Raw genomic sequence first — 25,477 nt, forward strand, 5'->3', positions numbered from 1 at the left:
TTCTTGCATTTCCACTCTAGGCTCCTTCGCGATCCCTAGTCCGTTGACTGGTGGGTCCCCGTGAAGGCCATTCTGATTTTCCTTGGGCTTCCCTGGCTGCTCCAGAAGTGCACTGACCAGGCTTGGATTCCTCTGGACACTTTCCTCTTGGACGGCAGCAGGACTTTGCAGCAGATCCCCATTGAAAACGACAACGAAACCCAACACCAAAAGACACCTAATCACCCGGCTTCCCTGGGTGAGGTAACTCGAGTACTCCGGTGCTCCTGTGGGTGTTGGCTCTAGAACCCCTTAAGAACCCCTTAAGTCTCAAGGGGTTTGCTTCAAGTCCTCCTCTAAGTATCCTCTAAATCTCTACATTTCCAACTGCGACTTTCTCTATAGAAGTTAATGGTGATTCGCAGCTGTGTTTAGACACTGTACGCGTCCCACGTGGGTCCCCTGTGTCACTACCTTGGAGGGTTCCTGGTGGCCCCAGCGGTTCTACAGGCTCTAGGCCTTGTCTTTATGCAAGTTGTGGTTCTTATACCACTTTATTGATATATGGTTTTGTACGCCCCTATATATTGTGCTAATTTACTGTGTGCTATTGACTTTACTGTATGTACTTTTGCCTCTAGCCTCATAAAGACACTAGAGGGATGTGCTTAGAATAACTTCATATATTTTACATATATATATATATATATATATTCACTGAAAAAACCATAGGTTTCACACCAGTTATAGTTAGGAATTAGCATTTAAAAACCTATTAAATTCACTGAAAAAGCCATAGGTTTCACACCAGTTATAGTTAGCTGGAAATTTTACTCGCATAAAACCATTGACATTCCCACGTTATAGTTAGTTGGACTGACTATAACTTGCGCGTGCAATGCACTGCTGATGACGTCACATATTACATCACTCATGACATGGTCAGTGACATCACTCATGACATCACTGATGACACCATCCAGTGAATGTGTGTCTTTTTAAAAAATAAATATGTGTTATATATGTATATGTAAAAGTTGATGGAAGAATAAATGTTTAAATAAGTGTTTACATGGATGTTTTAAAAAAAAAAAAATTGATTGGTTAACTGGTTTATTAAGTGTATCTTAGTGAATACATATATTAGAGAGTAATGTTTAAATATTTAAATATATGTATTAGTGTTTCACTTTGTGTATAAGTGGCTGCATGGGTTGGTGAGTAGCTACATGTGTATGTATATGGGTTATTAGATGTTTTTCTTAGTATCAGTATGAGTGTTTGTATGGTTTGGTGGGGGTATTACTTAGCACATAGATGCATGAATGACTGACTCTCTTTGTATGTCTTTTGAAGACAGCATATGTGCAGGACTGTATGGGTGGATGAGTGTGTATATGTGTGTGTTAGTGAGTGAATGACTGTCTCACTAGTGTCTTTATCAGTAACTACATATGTTTTAATCTAGTATATGTGAATATTGATGTATATAAGTGAGTATATGTGAGAGTGAGGGATTGTAAGAGTTCCTGTTTAAATTAGTATGTGTTTCTATAAGTGATTGTTTAAGAGAGTAAGAATGTGTAAGTTTCCCTAGAAGTAAAGTGGTAGTGTGTGCATAGCTGTATATGCAAATAAATGGATGTTCAATAGTTTATTTGCATGTGTGAGTATGTGTGAGAGTATCTTTTGGATGACTGTCGGTGTGTAAGAGGATGTATAGGTGTATCACTACATATGATGAGTGAGTATATGTATGAGTGACTATATAGAACTGTTGGGGAATGAGTGGATGTGTATATAGATGGTGGAATTATTGAATTGGTTGTTGTAACTGGTATGGGTATCTCAATTTATTTGAACATTTTAGTTTCTATTTTTGAATATGTGTTTCAAGGGTTACATTACAGTGAAAGGAGGTCTGTCACTCTGTCACAAGGATGGTGTCATCAGTGATCTCATGAGTGATGTCACTGACCATGTCATGAGTGATGTAATATGTGACGTCATCAGCAGTGCATTGCACGCGCAAGTTATAGTGAGTCCAACTAATATAACGTGGGAATTTCAATGGTTTTATGTGAGTAAAATTTCCAGCTAACTATAACTGGTGTGAAACCTATGGTTTTTTCAGTGAATTTAATAGGTTTTTTAAATGCTAATTCCTAACTATAACTGGTGTGAAACCTATGGTTTTTTCAGTGAATTTCAAAGGTTTTTTAATAGCAAATCTCTATAGGTATGAAATGTAATATTTTTTATAATGAATTTTATATTGTATATTTATGTAATACTATTTTTTTATGTATATTTTTCCCTTTTTTTTTTTTTTTTGCCTTGGTGCGCTGCCGGTGCGCGTACCAATGCGCTCACCGGTAAGCGCAGTTTTGCCGCGCCCCGGTTCGCGTACCAGTGAGCGTCCCGTTAGCGCTATTGCCACGAACGAAAACATCATCGTGAGGTATCGCGTAGCCGCGTGATGCGTCTTATGACGCACGGCGTAAGCGCACCCGGAAGCGCCCGAGCCCATACGATCGCGCAACGTAAGCGCTGCCGGGCGCGCCCCGGGGAGCGCCCCCGGGCGCGCACCGGGGCGCGTAGCGTAAGCGCGTCGGGTCATGTGACCTGAAAATAACACTTTTCATTGGTTCAGAACACATTTGTTTTCCAAATGATGAAAGCCCCCACCTTTTTTCCTCATTCTCACTTGGTTCTTTGAGTGAGGAAGACCTGTTTTCATTCAATGAGAAATGGCTACAGTAACAGCAGCAGCAGGAGCATCTGCACCACCACCACCACAAGGACCACCACAACACCACATTGGTGGTGAAGAAGAGGAGGAGGAGGAGGAGGAGGAGGAGGAGGAGGAGAGGAGGACTTTTCTGCCTGAAGACAATCCCCATTACAAACCGATCGAGCACATTGTGTGGGAGTTTTTTAAATTCCCAAGAGGCCAGAAGAAAGTCAATGCGGCAAAAGTGACTTGTTTGATCTGTGGCTGTGAACTTTCCAGGGGGAACCCTACAAAAAAATATTCTTTTGGTAATTACACCATGATTCGCCACATGCAACGCAGGCATCCTAACAACTATTCTGCGGCAGAGGTGAGAGAACTGTGCAGAAACCTTCCCCAATCTTCTTCCAGAACCTCAACAAGCAAAGAACCCACTCCATCGGGTCCAGAGGCAAGGGAGATGGTCCCAAAAATACAAACCAAGTTTGGAGGTTTTAAAATTGTTTATATCTATTGTGGGACTACAATTACGTATGGCGAAAAAAGTATAAACCTAATCAACTGTGCAGGAGATAACCATATCTGCAGAAAAAAAACTTAATTTTTTTCCTGATTTTTTTTGCTCCAGTTGAGCCGTTTACAATTCCCTGTTTTTTGTTTCTCCCCATAAAAATTACAAAAAAATATAAAACTGTTCATAAAAGCCATAAAAAGTAAAAAATGTTCAAAAAAACTAAAAAAATATAAAACAACAAAAAGAATTAAAAAAACTGTTCTTTTTAGAACTACCTCCAATTTATAAAAAAAGCTACATTTTTAAAAAACTCTGTCATTCTTTTTTCTCCAGGGTACGCTCGCTGGTGCGGGTACCGGGCGCTCCCCCCGCGAAAATCGGAAAAAAAAAATTGTGTTGCCCCGCGAAGCCCTTTTATAGCTCCCACATCAAACCTAAGGGGTCAGGGGGGGTCTACACTGCCCCCTTTTGGTCATTTCCCCCTTTGTTTTTGCCACCTCTTGTGTCTCGATCCTACCGAGACACAAGATGGCGGCCGCTCCGGACTGTTTGGAATGTTGACAGACACCCGAGAGCCAAACAGCTTTCCGCTCGCGAACTCGCGTAGCGCGCTGGGGCGCGCCCCGTGCGCGTACCGGGGCGCGCATATAGATATATATATTTTTTTTAACCTAAATTACTCAAAATTCACTGGAGCACATATCTTGAGACATAGCAAAGGCACATCGGGCTACCAGTCCCTACAATTTTGCCAAGTTTGGTGGAAATCCATTCAGCCGTTCGGGCTAAAAGTGAGTCCAACCGCCCTATGGAAATTAACATGGGGAAATCCCGTTTTGGAACCCCCCAAATATCTCGGCCCCTGCTTGACGAATCCCCCCCCCCAAACTTTCAGGGAAGGAGCAGAGCGGAGCGGGCCATCTTCTTTGAGAAATTGGCGAAGATTCGTCCACCGGCGCCAAAGTTATTCCCAATAGAATGTTGCGGATTTCCCATGGAAAACAATCCTAACTATAACTACCTACTGGCGACTGTTTGTGAAGTATAATGTGGTTTACAAAATTCACATATTCCGAAATTTCACTGATATGAAGCAATATAAGTACAAGAGAGACTTTGTACGTGTGTAAAAAATGTGTTGGTGATTGCGAAACAGCAATAGAAACATAGCCCACCGGAGGACTAAAATTTAGTTTAAGGGCATTGCCTCATATCTATTAGTTAAATAGTTTGAAAAATGTGAAAAATATTACATGAACAATAATGTTTCTTAAAAAACTACATGTCCCAGAAATCCTGTGTGTCAAACAGGAAGTGATGTAATTCAAAGAGTATCTTTTTTTCACATTATTTAAATGGTAAAAAAATGTCGATCGAGTGAACCTGTGAGCAAGGTCTCTGTGGAGACCGAAACGCGTAAGGTGTTGCTGGTTGCTGAAGAGAAATAAACTTGATATTCGACTAAATACTAGTGTGGTATATTTCAAAGCACACGCGAGTGCGCGAGGAACAAACCTCTCTGAAAAGAGACAAACGGAATAATTTTCACGCGGCGGGTCCTGCCGCGCCTCGCGTGCACCGCCCTAGAGCACCCGGAAGCCTTGGACTTGGACCAGACTGAATGAATATATATATATATATATATATATATATATATATATATATATATATATATATATATATATCCAATTACCGCTCCGGCGCTTGAAACCACCAAACAGAGAAAGACACGGACTCCAGAATCAGCTTGCACACTGCTGGCTGCAGTGATTTTTATTTAAGAATAGTGCGAGATGTCGGGCAGGATGACGCGTTTCGGCTAACGTGTAGCCTTGCTCACATAACCCCGCTGCTCAAACAACTAGATTTAAATACATTGGTGACTGTGCTCACGTTATTACTTGAACTACACAGGTAATGAACAGTGAAGACCTACTGCGATATAAACTACAAAACTGTTTTCTAGATTATAGTTCCAGCACAAATGCATATATATTGAACATTTCATCATGTCAACTGATTATTTCTTACAGTTAATTTAATATATTACCTGTCCCAATACATTTGTTAAAAGTTAGACAACAACAGATTTTGTCAGGTCAATGGAGACCAGCGTAATTATTTGTACTAATACCATTAAACTGTAATTATATGGTCAACCAATTTGATTCCTTAATGCTTTGAGGTCTATTCTGGGTATATAACAATTTTTAACAGATTCAATGCACAAATGCATAAATATTTATACCCAACCAAAACATTTTGTCATGTATTAGAAAAATTACTACGGCTTAATGCCGCATTTATCTGAACAGACCATACAAAGTCAAATGGTAATTACCGGTTGAAAACGCCTTAACTCCAAAATATAATCGCAGCAATAAAAAACGATATGTGCAGGGTGATCCTAAAGTGCAAATAAAGTGTGGTGTAGTTATAAAAATGGTTGTCGTGCTAAACCAGCTAGTGCTTCATGAACACTGAATAATGCTGGTTGAGAAGGATAAGCATAATTAGGTCTTCCTTAGACTGTAGATATCGCCAATTGACTTATACAGGGTCATTTTTTCTTGGGCGAATATTTACCAATCTTATTGGAAAACTTTTTAAATCGATCAGAGCGAAGGATTTCAAATCCAGACAAAAGCGAACAATATAAGCAGACATGATTAATTAAATTGTGTATATATATATATATATATGCCTGGTGTGGTTCTCCTTTCATTTGGTCATTCACGAGATTATTGACTGGTTTAACAAGCTGCTTTACATTCTTTCAATACTTAGCCTGAAGTCTGCTCTTCACAGCTACCACTAGGATAGCTTTCTATAAAGGTCGTCTTTAACCTACCATCAATAAGGGGTCGTTTGGACTAGTGCAAGGTGCCCACTGGAATAGTGGACACCATATGCCAGGCCAACTTTCACATTGTGCTTCTTATGTGTCTGGCCACAACGCAGCGCTCATGCTCGAGCTGTCATCAGGGATTTGCATGTCTTCGTGGGAATTTTTGCATGTGGCACCCTTTATTCTGACCAAGGCCCGCGTTCGCCGCTAAGGCGTACAAAGAAGCCATGAGGTCTTTGTGGTAGCAGATCAAATTTTCATCTCCATACCGGCCTGAGGACAATTCTGTTGTGGAGCGGATGAACTGTGACTTAAAGCTTTCCTTGACAGCTAGGGTTTTAGGTACTGGCAGAAACTGGTTCTCCATTTTGTGTAGCTTAAAACGTGCACTTAATAATCTCCCTAGAAGGTCTCTGGGTGGGCGGACCCCATACGAAATGCTCTTTGGCATAAAGATGTTTGTCCCGGACCATAAGGGTCTAGACATGGTGGTGTCAGCCGTCCCCTTTAAAGTAGATGATCATTCTGCTGTATTACAGAACCTACAAGAGACTCGAGACTGTCTTGTAAAAGAACATTTGCCCTCCACAACTGATGTTGCACTTCAGATTCCGATGGCAGATTCTTCTTAGTATGACTCGAGTGGTCTCTTTTCCAGTAATGCTGAGAAATTCTGTTTTGGCTCCAGCTAACACCAACAGGCCTGACATTGCCATCAAGATGACTACAGTTACTAATCCATTATTGTATCCACTGGCTGGTGATCCCCAAGAAGATACTCAGTATACCTATCCCACAGATGTGTCATTTCCTGGTGTGCAGACAACTGCACTTGATCAGTCACGTTTTTCATTTGAATCTGACTCTACAACATCAAGAGCCCCATCAAAGATTTTAATTTGTTCAGTTTGGTTTAAAAGACACTTTTGAATTCCCCCTTGGACTTTCATTTGGCTGGTGCGCTTCTCAAATGTATTTGTTCATGTCGATTGGATTTGTAGTTATGTTTTTTCGTCATGTAAATGGACATTATCTAAAGAAAGATCTTCAATTAGATTAATTGAAGGAACTTTGACACCCCACTCCTCATCACACAGAATGAAGAGGGACCAGACTTTTGTTAATATTACTGCCTGGCCAATGTAAAATGGGATTGTTTGGATGCTGTAAAATTTCAAATTCATGGCCCTAACAGAGGTGATAAATGTCCCCAATGTACTTTCTGTTTCAATGGGGTATGTAGTTAAACAAAACATACGCTCTGATGATTGGGATGTCCAGGCCGTTGAGGCCCGTTTCTCTGATTTGAAATATTATGATGCATTTAATGATGAATATTTGTACTTAGACTCTGCTAATTATACAGACGTATTCTGCTATCAGCACTATGGCAAACATTTCCTGCATAAAGCAAATACATTTAGAAATGTGGTTAATTTTACACAATAGGAACATTGCCCAGCTCCAATTGAAGGTAGTTCGAAAACTTTATTGAACACATTTATATATTTTACTGATTTTTGTCAAACTAATCCAGAAGCCTTTTATTTCACACTGACTGCTAAGTCCTCTTCCAAAGTTAGACTCACCCACACAAAATGACTTTATTCGAAATCCTTTATGGATCAGTTAGATATAGGGGGCTATGAGCTGTGGAAAGATACTATTGATCTTACATCTGTTTGGGATTCCAAAAGCTGGCAGGTGCGAGGCACAGACGCTTTGCACCGTGCATGTCTCATCCCGGACCACATGTTGTTTTTGAACTCTACGATTTCTCAAACTACTTGCTTTGGATTGGCTACTTCTAAAAAATGAATGCTCCTACGATTCCTGATCTAGGTGCTTATCCCAATGGGACAATCACACAGACAAGTCAATTGATGAATTACAGTCCCTAGTTACTAAAACCTCCTTCAATATTTCCAGCTTGGATCCCCAAGATTGATTATTATGGCAAAAAAGTTCAGATTCCTGCCAACATCGTTTTCTGGTTCTGGCTCTAGGCCAGAGGTCTTCAAACTTTTGTAGGTTGAGCCCCCCCTGCTTAATTTTTTTAAATGTCGGGCCCCCCCACCACCTGACAGAAATTTCTGCAATCTGGTACACTACATGATTGATCGCCACCCGCGTGTCCCGGCCCATATCCGGTAAATAATGTTCAACGCAATAAGAGTTTAGTTAACTGTAGGTTTGTGAGTGGGTGTGGTTAAATCACAGAGGCTTATTACACAGCTCAAAACAAAATTTTCCAAGATAAAATGTGCGTAAATTGTTTTTACTGGGATGCTTTGTTTTACAAATGACAGATTTATAATAACACCACGAACATTAATGTGATGGGTGTGCCTGTTTTCCACCACAGAGACGGTCAATCTGCGGATAGATTTTTGCCACTGCCATCCTCAGGTTGTGTTCCACATCAAGTCTTGAACGGTACTTGGTCTTTAGTACCGCAAGTGCTGAGAACCCAATCTCACATAAATAGGACGAGCTGAAAGGCAAGAGAGTTTTGATGGCAGTTTCTTGCAAAGCTGAATATTCTGCAGAAATTTCCAGCCAAAACTCTCCCAGTGAGACTTTGCTGAAATGCATCTCCAAAAGTAATTCACGTCCTCTTGCTATTTGTGAGGAAGACTTCCAACTACTGATAATTTCTACTTTCCATGACCATGGAAGTGCCTTCCCAGTGTAGGCCTGTGGTTGGAGGGTCTGCCTTTTTGCAGTATTTTCCATGTACTTGTGTTCGGTGCCCTCTTGTAACATGCACACACCACTCTGCCCTTGTAACCCACGGTTGCTTCCTCTCACATATTTTTACCTTTTGATACTTGCACAAGTGCCACCTTGCCCACATAACGCTTGTTCTTGTGCCCGAGTGTCTAGCACTTATTGCAGTACTATACCTCAAATTATACTCTGTTTTCTCTTATAATTGCACACTTGTCACTTTCCTCTTGTGCACTTTTGACTACCTGATGTATTTTTGGTCGCTCACAATTTTTACTCAAGTATTTTGTTTGCTCACGATTGTCACTATTAACTTTACTACCTCATGTATTTTTGGTTGCTCACAGTTTTTACTACCTCATGTATTTTGTTTGCTCACAATTGTCACTATTACCTTATGTAAGTAACGTATGTTTTTGCAATCTGTTCTTTTGTAATGTCTCTCATTATGTTTCATTTCTGTTCCTAACGTGAAGCGCTCTGACGCCTTCGGGTAAAGTCCGCGCTATATAAAAATGCATGAATAAATAAATAAACAAAAATACACACAAAAACGGCCGGAACCCCCCCCCCCCCCGCCTTCGCGCTATGTACAGTATACACACTTTGTGATCATTAAAAATCAACATTTATCTGGACTCACTATTGGACTTTCGTAAAGAGCACAATTTTGGTACAGAGCATTCATTTGCGGTCCCTGGGCTCAAAACGTCTTGGGACATTTAACTCACCCCGCCTGCCACCCCAACTCCACAATTCTATAAATTCCAGGAAACATCTGGAGTGTCAGTGTATCACTGCTTCACTTACTGACCAAGGAAACAACGAGCGTGCACTTTTGGCCAAGAATTAAAAAATAAAAAATAAAAGCATCAAGCAAATCCATTTTAACATTCGGACAAACAGCATCGACTGGAAAATAACACTATGCAACTGGTTAAATAAGGTGTATTGGTTGGCACATAAAAAGACTGGTTATGTAGGTATCCGTTTCTTTAGTTCTCAGTGCCCTAAAACAGCTGACAACTGTATAAAAAAATACAAATTCAGTAGGTGAGCTGAGCGGATCACGCGGAATAAATGATCATGGAAAGATGCAACCACAGCATTTCACAGTGCAAACGTTCATGTCCCAAAAGCCCCTTTAATGAGGAGTGTTTTCTTACACAACACTGATGACAGACAAAGCCTTATTGATTTGATTTGCACACTTGTCACTTTCCTCTTGTGCACTTTTGACTACCTCATGTATTTTTGGTCGCTCACAATTTTTACTCAAGTATTTTGTTTGCTCACGATTGTCACTATTAACTTTACTACCTCATGTATTTTTGGTTGCTCACAGTTTTTACTACCTCATGTATTTTGTTTGCTCACAATTGTCACTATTACCTTATGTAAGTAACGTATGTTTTTGCAATCTGTTCTTTTGTAATGTCTCTCATTATGTTTCATTTCTGTTCCTAACGTGAAGCGCTCTGACGCCTTCGGGTAAAGTCCGCGCTATATAAAAATGCATGAATAAATAAATAAACAAAAATACACACAAAAACAGCCGGAACCCCCCCCCCCCCCCACCCCCTCCTCGCCTCCGCGCTATGTACAGTACACACAAAAACGGCCGGAACACCCCCCCAAACACACACACACTTCTACAGTCCTCTTACCAGCAGTCCAGCGATGAGGGCAGATTCCAGCGATGATGGGGGCACACAGATTCCAACGAGAGGCACACGCAGAGGAGAGGCGATGAGGGGCCGATTCCAGCAGCCTTCACAGCGAGGAGGCGATGAGGGGCACAGAGTCCTTTCCGGCGATGAGGGGCCGATTCCAGCAGCCTTCACAGCGAGGAGGCGATGAGGGGCACAGAGTCCTTTCACAGCGAGACGAGGGTGAAAAGCGTCCAAAACGAAAAGCAGGAAAGGCAGCTACCTTCCAATGCAGGGGCTTTAAAGCCGCAAATTTCGCGCCACTTCCTGGAATTGCAGCTGCTGCCACTCCCATTGGTGGAACGTCGCTGGTGACATCAATTTCCTTACATGATGCGTGGTCCCACGCCCTGGAATAAAACCGTGTTGAGTAGTAGTAACTAACGGTGTTATTACGCTGGCAAATCTAATTGCAAGTACCTTTGAATAAATCTTTGTATCTGTATTCATAAGGGTAATTGGTCTGTATGACCCTGGGTCAGTCGGTATTTTTCCTTTTTTGAGAATAACCACTATTTCAGCCTCAGACCAGGTATTTGGTATTGAGCATCCCTTCTGTGCCTGTTTAAAAGTATACAGCATATCTCCTGCCAACTCCTCCCAAAAAACCTTATAAAATTCTAACGGGATTTTATCTGGGCCAGCAGCCTTTCCTGATGGTAAACTCTTCATAGCTGCTTTTACTTCCTCTAGTTCTAACAAAGTGTCTATCCTCTGCTTCTCTGTTTCATCCAGCTGTCCCCCCTCATAGTCATTCAAATACTCCATTATATCTTCATGATCTTTTATTTGACTCTCAGAGTAAAGCTTCGTATAAAAACTTCTAAAGACTTCCCTTATTTCTTGTACATTAGTTACCATCATCCCTGAGATATCTTTTATTGCTTTAATCTCACCGAGAGATGTCTTCTGTCTGGTTCTAGCTGCTAGCATTTTGCCGACCCTTTCATTCAACTCATAGCAGTTCTCTCTATTCACTGTATATTGTTTCGCAGCCCTTTCTGCTATGTACTCTTCTGCTGCCGTTCTTAATTTTACAAGTTTCGTATATGCGGGATCCATTGGGTCTCCATTATCAGTTTGGTCTGTCCTAGTGGTTAGTTCCTCCTCTGCCAACAACAGCTCCCTCTTTATCCGCTCAGATCTTTCTTTTTCCTCTTTCCTTTTTCTAGCCCCAAAGCTGATAGTCTCACCCCTTACTCCGGCCTTAAAGCAATCCCACACTATCCCAGCCGATGCTGTTTGTCTATTTATATTCAAAAACTCAACTATCCATTTCTTCATATGGTGGATGTATGCATTCTCCACGAGCAATGCCCTTTCGAATGTCCAGTCAAAAGCCTTCCTTGCCGCTTTCATACCCTTCAAGGTGACGATAAGAGGGTTATGATCCGAAAAGAGCCTTGGTATCCTTTCAATCTCTGTCCCCTCCATACGTTGGGTACTAATTAAAAAATAATCCAATCTAACGCTTATCCTATGAGGCGATGAATAGTATGTATAACCATCTTGTCCCGGGTTAAGAGTATCCCATGCATCTAATAATCCATTATTCCTAGCTAGGTTATAAACTGCTTTAAAAACTCTTCTCTTCCTCCCTTTGTATTTAACTGGAGGTCCTAACCCCAACCCCAAGCCTCCTGCTCCATTAATGTTGAAATCACCCCCTATCAGTATAAAGGGTGCCCAGGTTGCCAACTCTATGTCAATTTCTTCAAAAATCTCCGGATCATCCCCCGTAGACCCATAGATAGACCCCAGAGTGACCCAAGTTTCTCCAACCATACACTCTACTAGAGCCCATCTACCCCATACATCCTCCCATTTTTTTCTAGTGCATATATTTCTTTGTTTTGCCATCACAGCAACCCCCCTATTCCTAGTGCCCTGCCTAGAGTGTGCTATAACCGTCAGCCCTAACTGATCTAAAAGCCTAATTTCAGATACCTGTATATGTGTTTCCTGCAATATTAAAAAATCCAGTCTTAATTGTTTGATCAAGGCTGCCGCCTTCTGCCTTTTTACCCTGTCATTAAGACCACATACATTCCATGTCATAATACGAGTACTCATCCTGGGTTTTTAACAAATATAGCCATAAATTTAATCATTTTAAACAAAAAAAAAACTTAACACACTTTGTTGCCACGGCTTTATACCTCACAGATATTTCTTTCATTTCATTAATCTTCTTATTCCATAGTGTCTCTTGTTTACTATATTTCCAAATTCCTCCGTGTTCCTTGCCCCCCCTGTGCCCCCCGCCCCTAAACCCCACCCCGACTGACCCACCCCCCCTACAGGCAAATAGGTCCGGAGGACCTATGTGTGACAGCTGTGTCTGCTTGGATCCCGTGCCCCCCTGCCCCCCCCGCACCTGTTGTTTACTGTCCATTGGCAGAAAAAAAAAAAAAAGATGTGCAGATTATTACTATCTACATCTTTCTACAAATTATGTACATCAGGATGCTAAACTGCTCTATTCCTGCTTCAGCTTTCTCAAGACTATGCCCTAGATCCTACTATCTTTTTGCCAGTAGATCTACCACCAGTTCGCTATCGGCGTGTGCTTGGGATTGTGAGTGAGTGTACGAATTCTTTTCTTTCAGCCATTCCAAGAATTCAGCTGCCCTAATTTCCGAATGGAAAATTTTAAATTGGCCGTCTCTTACCACCTTCAATCTACTAGGATACAGTAGGTATGCCTCACAGCCAATTCTCTGGAACGGAGTTATTAATTCCCGCAATCTCCACCTACGCTCTACCGTCATGTGACAAAAGTCTGGTCTGGCGAAAAATTCTACCTCCTGATATCTACATTTTGTCTGTGGCCTTGCTTTCGCCATTATCTCTTCTCTCAACAGGTAATTACCCACATATATTAGAATTGCTCTGGGTTTACTTGAACCAGCCCCCTTCCTTTGTACAAATGGGAATCTGTGGGCCCGTTGGATTTCTGACTCCCAATCCCAGCCTTTTATATCTGGCAATCCCCCCTTAAGAAGCTCTATTGTATAGGCTCTAATGTCTTTTCCTTCTCTTCCTTCAGGAATACCTAGGAGTCTGACATTATTCCTCCTCTGCCTGTTCTCAAAATCTTCAAGCTTCCATAACACATCACTGTTAGTTTTTTCCTGATCTTGTCTAAATTCCTTCCAACCTTTCATTTCATCTTCCAAATTCCCTGTTCTTTCTTCAACTTCCGTGAGTCTCCCTGCCAATTCTGTACATGCCTTACTTACTTCCCGAAGGGAGGTTTGTATTTTTTTACTTTCCTGCCTGGCTCTCTGACTCTCTACCCTCGCCTCAGTTTGGATTTGTTTGAGCATTGAGAAAATCATTTCAAGCCCCTTAGGTGAGTCTTGGCCTCGGGAATGTGACTGATTATGAGTCTGGGTATGAATCTGGGTCTGAATTTCAGATTTCCCTTGCCTAACCCCCTCCTCATTCATCCGTGAAGAGCCCGTAGTTTCATCTAGGCCACCAGTACCCTCTTTGTACATCTGAGATGTGGCTGCGTAATCCCAGTCTAACCTTTTTGCAACGCTAATAGCAGCTGGGCTTATAGATCCTTTCGCTCTTCTCCTTTTTTTGGTCAGGACTTTTGATTTACGTTTTAAAGCTATGTCTTGGATAGAACCTGATGTGGTGGTAGACCCTGTTTCTAGCCCTGACAATGTCTGGTCGCTCCCTGAATCTACAATAGAGGGATCCGACTCACCTCCCCCAGCCGCCCCCACCTCCTCTCCTTCCTCTTCACCCTCATTGACAGAAAAAAAGCATTCATCACTAGGAGAGCCAGTTATGGTTATCAATGCGTTAGGGTCGCTGGTAATCATATCCTTCATGTTATTAAGACCAATATCACCATTGCCATTGCCATTGACATTACCATCGCCATCTCCGTTACCGCCTCCTTTTCCAGCCCCCCCCCCCCAACCAAATGGGTGCTTCTACTACCCTCTTGATTACTTTTCCCTAGTACGGGTAGATTGGTAGCATTCAGATTATGAATATTGAGGCTGCTTTCCCCCTCCCTTATCGCCTCAGTTAATGCCTCTGTTAGAGTCAATATATTGACTGCATCTGCTCCGGGAGGTAAAGCGCCCTCCTCAGCATTATTTATGGCTCTGTCCTCTTTCGTACTTCCAGTAACCTTATCGGTAACAGTGGCCACACCGCCCTCTTTTGCGCATCCTCTTATGTCCTTCTCCGAGTTCTCTTCCCTCTCCTGAAGTAGACTTCCTTGTGACATTTCAGTGTTTTTATATGCTTTTTTATTCATAATAGTCATGTTTTCTGTCTCTGTCAAAGCACAGGGTATCAGCAGGGTACTATCTACCCCTTCCAATTTTTTTCTATCTTCATGATGGGCAGTATACCGCCCTTTATTGTTTTTTTGTTTTTTCCCTGACTATTTCAAACTTATCACTTCCAAAATTCAGTTTTGCAAATTAAGAACTTGGTTCTGTCTCACTTGAACTCGAACTCTGCGTTCCTAAATTGCTTCCCTTTTGGTTTGTGTTCCACTTAGGGGAGGGTCTAGTGAGGGCAGGGCTCTACTTGCACACATTGCTATGTTAGTATACGCGTTTTAGAAGTAAAACCCTATTTTGTCACTTTGCTGCTTTTTGCACACAACACTGTACGTAGCTGTTGCAAGTTAGAATGCTTGATTTTCTTCAAATGAGAATGGTCTTTTTTTCACATCCCTAGACTTACACCGCGCACTTATTCTGTACACTGCGTGCAGAAGGCTTCAAGGTTATATTAACATTGTATGCTGTGATTCAGGTTGATCCGCCCACGCTCTAGACATAACACGCACACAGCTGTACCCAACCAAAATCCTAGTGCTTTTAATATTGCATTGCATGCATGATTCGGGCACTTGGAAGAATATCCTTTTCCAGAGACAGATAGCTTTGCTGATTCTGAGATGTGATTCACCTCTGCTGATCTTGGAGGTATGGGGTCCCACATTTAAGCCTAACAGACCTTCTAACATTATAAATCTTTGTTACTAGCAAGGGGAGGGTGGTTTACAAGGCACTATAGGACCTGCTTCCACTATCATTGTAACATGATTTCTCCTTTTGTGTTTTATGGAATTATAACAATGCTGATTGTTTTATTTCTAATCATTTGCCTGCTTATGTTAGCAAAAATACTGCATCTTGGAGCACGTAGTTAAAAATAAACATTTTAAACTTTTCCGTGTCTCTATTTACTCATGTTGTGGACTGGTATAAGAATAAAAATGAAAGAGTGTTCTTGATTCCCACCATTCCTGAGAGTACCCTAAGTCACATGTTCTGGCTTGTCTAATCATTGGTAGCTTCGCTCTAGGACGGAGAGCCAATGAGACACTGATGCTAGTTGGATAGGGGTTCTGTGTTCTGAGGTGAGTTTTTTGTTACACCACAATTCACTGAGGCCCTGGTTTCCTGCGCAGAGTTCTGTGCATGAGCAGAATCCCCGCAACAACACAGGTGTAACTGATGGAGCAGGTTTTGTCTTTCCACACAGTGGTTGTAGCTGTTGTTAATGCTGGTCAGCTTTTGTGACTGTAGTGGTTACTGTCATTGTTTCTGTGGTTCCCACTGTTGTGTAGGCTGTTTTGCTTTTGTTGCACCTTTGGTGATACCTGTGGTTAGTGCTGTTGTGTTTGCGTTGCAGGGAGTTCTTGCTGCGAAGGTGGCAGCTGTAGTTGCTGCTTTGACCCCTTATGTGCTTCTAGCTGTTGCTCTAGTCTTGTTTGTACTGGAGTTTGTTGTTGCTTCTGTTATCCTTGACATAATGCAATTCTGGTTGCTGCTGGGGTCCCTGCTGTTGAAGCATTTGTCATTGCTGTCAACCAGACAGCAGTTATTGCTGCTGTCGTCTCTGCTCTGGTAGTATATGTGGTTGCCACTGTGGTCACAGCTGTGGAGGCACGCTGCTATAACAGGGAGAGCAGAGGCCAATTTTTGGGTTAGAGAAGCTCTGCAGTGCTATCTTTGTTCCAGACCACAATTTTAAACATCTCAACAAAATAAGAACTCAGTGTAAAATGTATAACTGTACAAAAGAACACTTTATTTTTTGTATTTTCCCATTTTTGCTATAGTGTGACTCCTGTCAAACATATCAATTTATCTTCAGCAAGATCTAAAAAGGGCTAATACCTTACCTTTCCACACATTTCCTCCTGACTTGATCCAGCTGTCAGCTCATCACTGCTGGCAGAAATGATGTACCAACCCACAGACCTTTAAGTGATGTACAACAAATATTCTGATGAATAACGCAGCTCCTTCCAGATTACTTCAAAAATTCAACTTTGCCCAGCATTGCTTGTACCTTTAATGTCGAAATGTAATTTTGGAAGATGATCCATTCTTATTTGAAAGAGTATCACACCTTTGCCACATCCTTCCTCCAAATTACCCCTTTTTTCCCTGATTCTATCTTAGGGTGGTTTGCAATGCATGCCAGGCTTTACACTCTGCCCGACGATGTGGATGAAACTAAAGTGGAATAATACTTACAGCTAGGGTATCCCCACCCCCTGAACTTGGAGGCAGCTGACTATCTTCAACAATATATTACTGAGATAGAAATGTCATCTGCTACAGCTGCACTGCCAACAGGCAAGGCTGCTGAGGATGACGCTATACCAATGGAATTTTATAAAACTTTTTAAAGTTCTATTCTTCCATTACTCTGTGTTGTCATGCATCAGATTGGGGAATGTATGGAAGCTCCTAAGTCTTGGGATATGACCAATATTGATTTTTCCTTAAAAAAGGGAAGGCGGCGGATGACTGTGGGTCTCATCGCCCAATATCTCTAATTAATTCTGATGCTCAAATTTGCGCCAAAGTGCTGGCTAATCGTTTGGCGCCTTATATGCCTGGCCTCGTAGCTCAACACCAACATGGGTTTATAATTGGTAGAGATACCACTGCACATGTTAATACAGCTATAACAGCTTTTGATATTGCTAACAAGACATCCCGCAAATTGGGGATGGTTATTGTTAGATGCTGAAAAAGCATTTGACCGGGTTGTATGGGATGCATTATGGAAGATATTGACTAATAACGGCTTACCAGGCTGTTTTCTGAAATGGATCGGTGCATTATATATTAATACATAGGCTAAACTTATATATATTAATCTGCATTCTGCTCCATTTCCGATACAGCGTGGCACAAGGCAATGGTGCTCACTCCCCCCCCCCGCTGTTCGCTTTATACATAGAGCCATTCATTAAAGCATTAAATCGGAATACCTATATCATCCCATTTAATAATGTGATCTTCCAACTTAAGGCTATTGCGTATGTGGATGATATTGCGGTTTTTACATCTGATCCAGTAACAGCATTGAGTGTCATCCAGGTACAGGCGAAATCGTTTGGTCGCTTTTCAGGATATTAACTAAACTCACATAAAACCCAAGTTCTGCATAATTTAAAATTATTAACATCTATAACTGGAGGCTGCACTGTGATAACGTATCTGAGGTTCAGATTTCTGCAATTGTAGAGCAAGACTCAATTATGAAACAATACTTCACTAGGTCATAAAAAAAATTAGCAGCTGAAATAAAGTTCCAGTAACTATTATTAGCAGGTCCAATATAATCAAACTTTACCCCAGTTTTTATATTTGTTTCTAGCTATTCCTATATGGGTCTCCAATTACTTCTTTCAAAGATTAGAGGGCGCAATCAGTAGTTTTATTTGTGGTTATATGCAAGCACGTCGCGCGATACACTTTCGTAAATTTCCCTACAAGCTTGGAGGTTTGCAACTTCCTGACTTGAAACTTTGTTTGGGCAGCATGTACTGGTTGTTTACAAAGTTTATTAACTGATAAACAACCATATTTTGGTCTTATACTAGCACTTGGCACAGATAGTAAAATGTTCCTGTACAAGATCAATGATCCTAATTATTATAGGGGAGTTGGTTTTAAGACTATTAGGAATATGGTTCGTATATGGCACGAAATCCTCGATTATTCTTCACTCACTCTAGAAAATCTCACACAGCATGACTATTTTAAATTATGGAACAATCCAATTCTCCCGAGCATATTTCTTGATTTTACTGCTTGCAATTGGGCAAGATTTGGAATTGAAAGATTGGGCCAGTTGTACGATCACAGTGGCTTTTCCACTTTTGCATCTTTGCAACTTTCTTTTGGTCTTTCACATCAATCATCTTTTAAATATCTGCAAATTAGAGACTACTTTATAAAATGACAACTGCTGCAGCTTCCACACTCTTATGAATTACTAACATGCTTATTAAATCTTTCGCTTAAAGCTAGAATCAGCACAGTATACTTACAGCTCTGTCACTTGAGAAGCGCTGATACTGGTCATTTAGCTAGTAAAAGGAGTCGGACACTCTGCATACCTATCGATATATGTGAGATTGTGTCGGCTCTATATACATAAAATAATTCTACTCACTCTATTAACTTAACGCTGCAACAGTTTCCTACTATTTGTATGTTATAATATACTCCTGAGAGAATCAGTAAGTGGCAACAACCAATACAGGGATCTGGTTGTGTTGCTGTGGATAGAACATGCTATCAAAAGTATGGCCAAGGGGCAGCTGACATTCTTCATATGTTCTACACCTGCTCTATGCTATGGGACTTTTGGGAGAAGGTTACGCAATATTCTGGTCAATGCTTAAGACTTAATCTATCTTTCACGACTAAAGAGATTATGTAGGGGTTTAGGGCGTATGATAATCCTGCTACTAGAAGCTTTGTATCTATTGTACTAGTAGCTGCCCGTCTTTGTATCGTGAGAGAATGGATCTCGCCTAACCCTCCTACTTTTTTTGAATGGTTGGCTCTTATGAAAGACATTTATGAAAGGGAACGAGTACTAGCTAAAACTAGAACTATACGTTCATTAAAGATTTGGGGCCAGATGTAGGAAGCCTAATTCTGGTCGGTTACGGCAGAAATTACCGCTTTTCAGATGTAGGTGGCCAAATTGTAGGATTCGTTAATTTACCGAATCAGTAACTTAAGCAATCGGTAAATTGCCGAATTCTTAACATACTCATTCGGTAAATTATTGAATCCTTAATGCAGCAGCATTCAAGTGAGTGCTTTTTACATTTAAGGATTTGTTATTTACCACCAACTATTAGTTGGTGGCAAATTCCGAAGACCTTTCAAAAAGCAATTTTTAGCTTTTTATTCAGTGCCATGTGGCAAACATACATGCCCTTGGGCATGTGTGTCTGCCACATGTGCTATACAGTGTGCTATACATGTGCTACAGGGGCTATGAGCTATACAGGGGTGTAACAGGGTGTCAATATGACACCCTGCCACCCTTGTAGGTCTACCCCCTATTACCGATTCGGTATTTACCGAATCGGTAATTCTCATTCATTCATATGGGCCTCCAGGCCAATAGGAATGAATGGGGAATACCGATTCGGTAAATACCAAATCGGTATTTACCGAATTTTACTGATTCGGTAAAATTTACCGAATCATTACCTACATATCATTTACCGATTCTAAAATACCGAATTGGTAAAATTCGGTATTTTAGAATCGGTAAATGATATTTACCCACATCTGGCTCTTAGTAGTATATGGAAATGTTTGGAGTGAACTAGGGGGTTCCCTTGATAAAGAAATATGTATAGGTATTTCTGTTTATTTACTTGTTGAGTATGACTATTCGCTAAAAATATATGTACTTCTTTTTTCCTTTTTTTTGTGTCTTCATTTTCTTTTCTATTCTTGAATGTTTTTGGACCCTCTGTTAATTTTTTATTTTTTTTAAAAGACAGGCCGAAGCACATTGTCACTTAAGGGACTTGAAGATGGGGGTGAAAAGGAAAGGCTAACCTAGAGAGAGAGTGAGCAGTTAAGTGAATGAGTTAGTGAGTGAATGAATAGGTGTGTGGGAGTGATAACTGAATGGTTGAGAATGGGAGTAATTGAGCTATTTAATGAGCAAGTTAGTAACTTAGGGAGTCACTGAGAGAATGAGTTATGGAAAGGGCATTGATTTGAGAAATTGTATGAATTGGTGAATGCCTGGCTGCTTTAGCACATTTGTTTAGGCACGTTTACAGTTCAGCAATAGGAATAAAACTGGAACATTAATGACCCTACTGGATTACAGTGTAGTATTCAGATGTGTGATCTCCCAGTGCTACCACACCGAAGTTTCTGCAAACCAGAATTCAAATACATTTTACAAGTGTTTAAAATCAGTTATATTTCAAAGTACTTAATTTAAAGCATCGAGATTGTAAAATACTAAAATTCAGATATAACAAAGCACAGACATTGTAAAGCATTCAAAGTTGGCTACGGTTAGCTTTAGATGAAGTGCTGTACTTTATGTTTAGGGTGAAGAGTAAGGTTTAGAATTAGCTATAGACAGTAGAGTTTGATGCTGTTTTCGCGGATGCAAAGGTAATGACATTCTGTGGGAGACATGACTATTGAGATTTTTGTCTATTTTACTAAACAACGCATGCACATCACAAGGGGGAGAGAAGAAAACAAGTTCATACAGTAATTTTAAACATCATGTGCTTCCGTGAGTGATTTATGTGCATTCTATTTGCTTTTCTCATGCCCCATGCCTAGAGTGGAGCCTGCTGACACCATCAGCAAGAGCCTTAAAAGACCGGCCACCTGAAGCAGTGATTGCTGCAGAGAGAACACAAGCTAGTAGATGACAACCCCAAGATCACTGCAGGTGAGTGCAGACAGCTGGACTTTGGCACCAAGTCATTGTGATATCTCAAAGACAACACAAGAGAAAAATGTAATTTTCATTTTTACTGATTTTACAGATAAATGCAGACTGAAAAGAATGTGTTTCCTGACTATTTATTTTTAAAAGTGGAAAAATACTGAATATGGTGCTTCTTGTGAAAGACTCTCAATGCATGCTGTCTTTCGATTGTCCCTGCACTAGTCCAGCAAAGAAGGCATGCCAAGTGCATGGTGAACAACTTGGTGGCCCTCCTGTAGCAGGCTGCCTTATAGCATGGTAGACATGCTACCCCACATATAATGCTTCACTTGGATGCTAATGACAAGGGTAACTCGTCATGGAGTGCCCATTCATTTCAATGGAAATTACATTGAAGTGCAGCAGGCTGCTTAGCATCCAAGTGGTTAAGCGTACCTCCCTAAAACCAATTGTAGGTGATGGATGAGGAGAAAGCTGCCAATGTATTCCTTTTGACACATTAGGTTTATTTCTGCTCTAGTGTAACTCATGTATCCTCTGCTTTTGATGTTGCTATTAGTGTCTGAGATTATGACAACAGATGGAGAGAGCTGCCTGGCTTGGAATCAACAAAACAACCATGACCAGTCCATACAGGTCTGACCAGTGATTCTTGGGTTCAGAATGCAGGAACAGTTTGAAAACCAAAGGAGATTGTGCTACTTTCTATTGCAAGATTTGCATAGTGATTCTAGCCTCTGACTTCAAAGTACTTGGTGTCCGTCAGCTAAAAAGCAGACTTTGTGCATGGCTGATAGTGTGTGTGGCCTATGTGGAATAAATCACAAGAGAGCTGAATAAAAAATCCAATTATGGATTATTCTGGGAAACCTCTAGCCTTCATAATAAAAGAACTGATATTTCCTGCTGAAAATCAGCGATACACAAAACTGTAATAATGCTGATATTAGGTAATTGTTGTAGTGACACCCAGGCGATTTCCAGCATTTAAACCAAAGATGCTCATTTTGTGTGTTAGAATTAGTGCTGGACTTGACTCCCGTAATTTGCTGTAGCATAATTAAGTGAAATTTCAGCTAAACTATGTGAGAGGAGAGTAACCTAGATAATAGTGCAAAATGCAATAGAACATGAACAGCAGCAGCCAACATCTGCTTCCACTCTGTTACTGTGCTCTTGTGGTAGGCATTTTTGCTAAAAATCACTGTTAATTATACTAACTGCATAATTGTGTAATCTCAGTAATTTCAGGTCATAAGAATTACGTGAAATTACCAAAATGACTTTGATTCCTCTGACATACATAACATTTAACCAAAGCCTAGTAAAAATCTATTGTTGTGCTCCCCTAAATTCTGAGTCTTATACCATTAAAGAACAGTTTTTTTAATTGGCCATCTATTGGATGTCATATTTGCGATATTCAAAACTTATGATGTCTTTTTGGTGGTTGATCTTAGTTCGGGTCCTCCTGAGCCTTGTCCTTTTCATCCTTTAACTTCTGGCCACTCTTGTTCTGTCCCCTTAGTCTTCCCTGCTCTGGCAGGCCTTTTTAGATCTGATTGTTCTCACCCTTACCTTATCCTGCTAACCAAAATGATTGATCTGTTCCACTTGGTATCCTGCTCAACCTGGCCCCATAGGTCTGGATCTTCACAGCCCTATAGGCTATAGAGTCCCCCTTGTGCAGACCATCCTGGTTCCATTGGCCTTGGTCCCCCAGGTAGTAATGATCCCTATCCTGCTTATCTTGGTCTCCTGGTCATAATGGCCAATATGTTCCCAATCCTGATTTTCAATGTCCTCCCCATTATGGCCCTGATCCTTATTGCTCTGGTCCTCCTGTTCCTTATTCTCATGGTTCTGCTATAACTTAACAGCTCACCATTGATCTCCCTAGCCATTGTTAGTTCCGTGGGACCAGAGCATCCTTTCACTAGCATTTCCGGCCCTGCTCTGTCTATTTGTCATTCGTATGTACTCCTTCTATGGTCCTCTAGATTCTAGTTCTCCAATTTCACAGGCCTCCAGTCCTGTCTCTCTTCATACTTCTCACCCTAACTCTAGTCCATATGGTTCTTCTGCACTTGTTTTTAGTCCCACTGATTTGCCTGTTTCTAATGCTTCTTCTCTTGGTTCCCCTTTCTGTGTAGTCCTTGTAGTCCTTTGTCTGGTCATCTGCTGCTGGTCCCACGGCACTTGGTTATTCTAGTCCTCTTAGTACCCCGGTCATCCTGCTTCAGCCAAGTCCTACTATCCCAGTGCTGTCCTAATTTTCCTGTTCCACCGTATTCTTGTCCATCTGGACCCTGGTCTCCTCTGTCATTGTCCTCTTAACAATGGTCCTCCTGGATTGAGTATTCCTTGTCATTGACCCCTTGACCGTGGTCCTTTTGTTTGCCATGTTGCGGGTCATTCTAGTCTATGTATTTCTTGTCTTCCTGGTTTAGGGTCTTCCTAACTTTGATTCTCATCAACCATCTGATCCTAATACCACTGGCCCTATGCTTTCTCCTCATCCTGCTGATATGTTGGCATCTTGGTCCTGCTAAACAGAAACCTTCCATGTTCTTGTCTTTCTGTTCCTGATCTTTCTGCTTCTTGCCCCTTGGCCCTCCTTGATATGATCTCTGTGGCCCTGATCCTCTTGCTTCAGGTGGTATTTTCCAATGTTCTCCTGGTAGTGGTCCTCCTGGATCTGTCCATATAGGTCTAATATTCCTGGTTCTCCTCATCCCTCTGATCCTGGTCAGTACTCCAGGACATTTCAAGCCCTTGTTGTCTTGCTGATCCCAGGCCCATGTCCTTCTGTTTCTTTGGGCATTCGTCCCCTGGTTCCTGCTGGTCATGTTCCTTCTTGTACATTTGTTTCTCATCCCCTCTGGGCTTCGTCACCATGGTCCTGGTTCTTCTTGCCCTGGTCCACATGGCTCTGGTATATAGCCCATCTGGTGGACCACCTACTGGTCATCATCCTTCACTTTTTTCCCCCACTCCCATCCACAATGATCTCTATGTCTTTCACTCTGATTTTTGTCTTCCAGATTTTATTTCCGAAACCAATACTGTCAAGAAATGAGGGCCCACTAGAGAGAGGACCTGGGCCGCTTAAAATCCTGCTTAGCATGTTATAAACAAACTACCATTTGCAAAATACATTAGGTGGGGACCTAAAATGTAATGTGTCTGGAGGGCCACTCATGGAATGGAACCAATAAGGGTCTATGCCTGAAACCCACTCTGGTATGTGAATAGTGTAAATAACTGTGTTTATTCAGCTGGTCATTGAGTGAATAGACAAATCCCTCCTAAATTTGCTTACCTGTCCCCTACTTTCACTTCCCCTGTTCCAAAAAGCCCAATACTGTGTCTTATCCAGCTTACCTCCTCCATGTGCCCCAAAGCACTATGTCCGCTAGCAGCAAATACCTTATGTAGTGTTCCTCCTTCTGTGGCCCAGATATCAGCTGTGTTTCTTCACTGCCTGTTTGCTGCTGCTTGCCGGCTGCTGTTATGTTGCCAGCTCTAAAATACTAAGGTACGGCAATCCCCCTTAAGAGGAAGCCCAAAACTAAAATAACCCCTTCCATAAGAAGACAAAAATGAGCCCAGCTTCACAAATCATCAAAAGGCAATTTCTGAATGCTTTTTATTGTCACGAGTGAAGATAACATGTATGTACCATACTTTACATGTTATACTCATCATTCTTTGCAGATACACAAATACCACTAGAGCGCAGCACAAAATATCTGTGTACCATATCCTGAAGCTCCTGAAACAGGTATGAATTTTAATTTCCTATTTTGATATCATGTAAACATAAAAGATTTTTTACAAAATTGTTTTACTGCCTTTTACTGTGAAAACAACGTATTCATCTGGTTTTGTACATTTTTGTATATGCGCTTACTTTTGAATGCTACATAGTCTTCCCTCAACTCCTATTTTAAGATAGACACAACCCTGGCGCTGCCTGAAGTTTTTTTTTAATGTTTGGCTAAATAAAGACCCCCTTTACACTATTTATCTGGATGCAAGTCAAATAGTACAGGAACTCTACTATTTCGTCTGTGGCAAGATAACGAATGGTGCAAATCAGCAAAGGTAGAGGAGCTCCGCTTCTGTACTTAATACCAATGTTTATCGCAAACCTTTTATCTCATGAGGCAAAATACATATTCATAAAGACAAATAGAAGTATCTTTTATACCAAA

General features: G+C 41.1%; 1 pseudogene across 2 annotated transcripts in view; it reads left to right on the forward strand.

Annotated features, from left to right (window-relative positions):
- The window catches only part of LOC144768027 (epidermal differentiation-specific protein pseudogene), a 171,530-nt pseudogene that overhangs the window by 90,638 nt on the left and 55,415 nt on the right, over positions 1-25,477 (forward strand). The window contains exons 2-3 of one of the 2 annotated variants that reach the window (XR_013598418.1): positions 21,149-21,260; positions 24,978-25,076. The product of XR_013598418.1 is annotated as an epidermal differentiation-specific protein pseudogene, transcript variant X1 (transcript). The remainder of the gene's footprint in view (positions 1-21,148; positions 21,261-24,977; positions 25,077-25,477) is intronic. The other variant, XR_013598419.1, reaches the window with a different exon arrangement.

The sequence above is a fragment of the Lissotriton helveticus genome, chromosome 7 (genome assembly GCF_964261635.1).
Source record: "Lissotriton helveticus chromosome 7, aLisHel1.1, whole genome shotgun sequence".
NCBI lineage: Eukaryota > Metazoa > Chordata > Amphibia > Caudata > Salamandridae > Lissotriton > Lissotriton helveticus.